The sequence below is a fragment of the Sander vitreus genome, chromosome 5, assembly GCF_031162955.1.
Source record: "Sander vitreus isolate 19-12246 chromosome 5, sanVit1, whole genome shotgun sequence".
In the NCBI taxonomy this organism is placed as follows: domain Eukaryota; kingdom Metazoa; phylum Chordata; class Actinopteri; order Perciformes; family Percidae; genus Sander; species Sander vitreus.
The window spans coordinates 9,783,638-9,788,172 of NC_135859.1; the positions used below are offsets into that span (position 1 = coordinate 9,783,638).

At 39.5% G+C, this 4,535-nt stretch overlaps 1 pseudogene; it reads left to right on the forward strand.

Moving 5' to 3' along the window:
- The first annotated feature begins 1,628 nt into the window (after positions 1-1,628).
- On the forward strand, positions 1,629-3,347 carry LOC144517539 (general transcription factor II-I repeat domain-containing protein 2-like; annotated as a pseudogene).
- Positions 3,348-4,535: the final 1,188 nt, after the last annotated feature.

Here is a 4,535-nt window from a genome sequence, read left to right on the forward strand (position 1 = left end):
GTTACATAGATAACGTTACAGACATAGTGATTACATCGCCTTGGTTTTCTCAAAACATCCATTGTTTATTTTGATAAGCATTACTAATTAATACATGGCAAAGTGAAGTATTATAATGAACATTGTCGTTGACTGTTGATGTCAAAGACTGGCTATATACAATATGTATGTCCTGTTGTCTGTAATAAAGTTAAACGTTATGTATGGTGGCACTCATTTTCACCTCCTGGTGATAATAATACAAGCATTTAATTTCCTTTCATATCGAAATATGAGACGGACGGTACAACATCAACAATCAACAATGATAGAAGGGTTTATTAAGAAATAGCAAAACGTGTAAACATAAACATTTGCTACTTATATGTAATAAGTAGCAAATGTTTATATATTACATACAGTAGGCTATATGAAAGTGTGTAATATTTTATATACCAGAAAACTGATCACAAAACAAATTTAATTTTTGCACAGTTACAATTTTAAAGTATTGTTTTTACTCATCTTTGGATCAAATAAAGAGTCAGGCAAGTAATATGAACTCTGGACAGGACAAGGACATCGCTGTCTGAGAGGGAGAAGTCATCTAGCAGATAATGGACCGCGGCATGCCAACAGCTGAAACTGGAAAACATGTTGCAAAAGACTCATAAATTCACCATTTTAACCGGATTCATTCTACAATTGCAGGGTAGTTAGCATGAGGTTGGTTGAACAGCTTAGGTAACATATTTAAAATAAAAAAGGCCTGTCTTAGTTTAAAGCCCACTCACCACGTCAAGGTGCAGGCCTCGAGTGGGGACACGAGACCAATCACTTACAGTACATACTCAGACAAGACAATACATATATACATAGAATATATACATAGAACAATACTAAATACATGAGAAATCATGAATTAATTAATTTAATAGTAAATGAACTACCAGTAATGTACAATAACTAATATCATGCATGAGTTAATGCAAAAATCAATATATTAATAAATGCAACAACTAAGGTGTTATTAATTCATTCTGAGTTAGTGTTTTATAGATAAGTCTGCAGTTAAAGGGACAGGCCAAAATACTGACCAGTCAAAGCAGTGCTTATATGTATCCTTTGAATTTCAAATGTTTGTTATCAACTTTTTATGACTTTTTCATGTATGGTCCTTCAATTAAAGTGGTCCTAACACTGAAATAGATACTATTTGTTCTTGTACATTCCTGATAGTTCATGTAGTAGCACATTCATTATTTGTGTTCTTATTTAGGCATTAAGTCATACATTAATTTATCTGTCCTTATCATGAAAATTTGCTGAACGTATGAGGAGCTTAGTTAAAACACGTAAACTGAGTGCAAACAATGTAGGAATATATTTAATATCTAAACAGAAACAACAGTTACAAAAAATGTTTTTTTACGTTTTTTATTTGATGTTTTTTAAGTGAAAAAGGCTATCTTTTGAACAACAACATATAGTTCGAAGCAATAGAAAGCACCGACCAAACTATTAACTATATACACTTCCAGTGAGTTAGCGCAAAATTGAAACAAGAATTTGTAATCAGATGACATTTTTCTGATGCATTGTACATGTTCATTACAGACTTGTGCCGCGTTAAGCGTACTCCAAGCAGTATGTTGAACACTACATGCACCAACTATAACTGTCAGCCACTGCATTTAGAAAGAAACCACAAAACTGACACTGACTTTACACATTACGAGACGAAACACGCGGAGAAATATAAAAACTTGACTGACGCTGAAAGGGCGCGGACATCGGAAGCTTTGCTAGCTAAGCTGCAAAAGCAGCAAGGCTTTTTTACCAAGCTTCACACATCCAGGGATGCAGCAACCAAGACCAGCTTTGTGATATCCCACAAAATCGCTAAAATCAGTAAGCCGTTCTCGGAGGGGGAGTTTGTCAAAGAGTGCTTGGTGGACTCTGCAGCGCTAATATGCCCTGAAAAAAAAGCCGCATTTGAGCAAGTCCCGCGAACCGTGACTAGAAGGATCGAGGACATTGCGGGGAATCTGGAGCTTCAGCTGCAACGTGAAGTGGCAAGTTTCGACTTTTTCTCCTTGGCTTTGGACGAGCGCTGTGATGTCCGCGACACAGCCCAGTTACTTGTATTCGTCCACAGGATAACACCGGACTTCAAGATTATGGAGGAGCTGGCAGCAATGCGGTCGATGAAAGGGACGACGACAGGGAGCGATCTGTTCACGGAGGTAAACGAGTGCATGGACACGCTGGAACTGAAATGGGACAGACTGGCAGGTGTCACAACGGACGGTTGTCCAAATCTTACCGGAAAAAATGTCGGACTTTTGAAACGTATGCAAGATAAAGTGACTGAAATCGACGCGGATCAGAAACTGGTATTTTTGCATTGTATTATACACCAACATGTGTTGTGCAAGTCAGTGCTAAAAATTGACCATGTTATTGATGTTGTTACTAAAATAGTAAACTTCATCAGGGCAAGAGCACTGAATCACAGACAGTTTGTCGCACTTTTGGAGGAGCATGAGACTGAGCATCGTGACATCGGCTACCACACAGCTATCAGATGGCTCAGCCTGGGCAAAGTGCTAAAAAGAGTTTGGGACCTGAAAGCAGAGATTCGAGAGTTTTGTGAGAAGAAAGGCAAAGACTTCCCAGAGCTCTCAGATGAGGACTAGATGGCAGATTTTGCATTTGCTGTTGATGTGACTGCACTGATGAATGAACTGAACACCAAACTGCAAGGCAAGGGCCTTTTTGTTCATGAAATGCACAGCCTGGTGAAGGCTTTCATGACAAAGATGCAGTTTCTTTCAAGCCAACTAGAGAGCAACACTCTCACTCACATGCAAACCCTGAAAGAAGTCACACCATCAGCTGATCACCTCCGCAGATACTCATCCATGTTGGGAGCATTGCATGGTGAGTTTTCAAGGCGATTTGAAGATCTCAGAAAAATCGAGGATGAAATGCACCTGATTTCCTCTCCCTTTACCTGCAGTGTGGATAATGCACCCAGTGATGTTAAACTGGAACTCATCGACCTGCAGTCTGATGCAGTACTGGCAGAACACTTTAAGTCAGGATTTCTGCTGGATTTCTACTCTTCTCTCAAGGAGGAGAACTTTCCAAACATGAGGAGACATGCTCAGAAGATGTTGGTTCTCTTTGGCTCTACCTACATATGTGAACAAACATTTTCAATGATGAAGTTTACGAAATCCAGGTATAGATCCTCTCTCACTGATGATCATCTGTCAGCTGTGCTTCGCATCTCCACCTCAGACATTCAACCTGACTTCGATGCACTTGTTAAAGCCCAGCAGAGACTAGATTTCTCTCACTGAACAAGAAAAGAGAACTTAAAAACACCAAATGAGGTGGTTAGACTACAAATGTTGGCATGTAAAGGCACCAACTAGCAGTGAACTGGGACACTTTCTTTGGAAGCCTTTTTCTCAAAATCACAGTTCAGTGATGTTTAGTGACAGTTCAATATGATGTATCTTGCTTAATATTTGGAGTACAAAGACAATATTGTGATGTCTTTAGAATGCTAAGAACCTCTTTCCAACAGTAAATGAAACTCAAAATGTGTTTGAGTGAATGTGACTGAAAATGTTCACTAATATGAGTCACAAATGGTGAAAAACGTTCATTTTGTTTACCATTGTTTTGGGAAATTTGATTTAATAAATTAACATTTTTTTGTAAGGCAACCTCACTTTTTCATTGCTTAACTATAACATATACTCTTACCAGCTTGTCAAAACAATGCTATTTACTGCTTTTTTATAAAGAAATACAATTAATATTATGCAGAATTGAGTTCAGCCCCATGTGGCCCCATGGAAAAAATAATTGCCCACCCCTGATATAGAGGATGCCATTTTCACCAGTAGATTGTCCTCAACAGTGGTTTCAAACATGTGGTCATGCAACTCTGGGAACAACATCTTGTCTGCACTGTAATCCAGAACTTGATATGTGATGGCTGATGTTAAGCCATATCCCTGGGGGAGCTTGCCAGATGTTGATCTCAAAACCTGTTGAAAGCAACGCTCTGCCTCTGAACAAACAGCCACTATCCCAGGTGATGGTTTTTGCAAACCTCCACGAGTCTTCAGGAGAACAAAGGGAGGCCTCCAAGATGGTGGTGTTGTCGCGGAGGATGCAATTGCCTGTTCCAGTCTTCACTTGCAATTTCACAAGAAGACGCTTGTATGCAGCTGTGAACTGTCTTGCAGTAGGGTTGTTGTTAAATCCACCACGTGCTCTGACAGAGGAAAAGAACAGTTCAAGATGATCTTGACTCAGCTTGTAAGTGAGGAGGTAACGGCATTGGGCATTTGGCCTACACACAGCTTCCTGGAAAACATTCCATACACTTATGCAACTGGCAATGAAACCAATTACACAAGTTTTTTGTTTCCCAGCATGCAGCGGTTTGCCTGTCTGATCTTTCAGTTCCAGGAGAGACTTTTGTGCCTTCGGAAGGATTTCTTCAGCGTGGTCTTTGTTAGATGTCCTCAGCG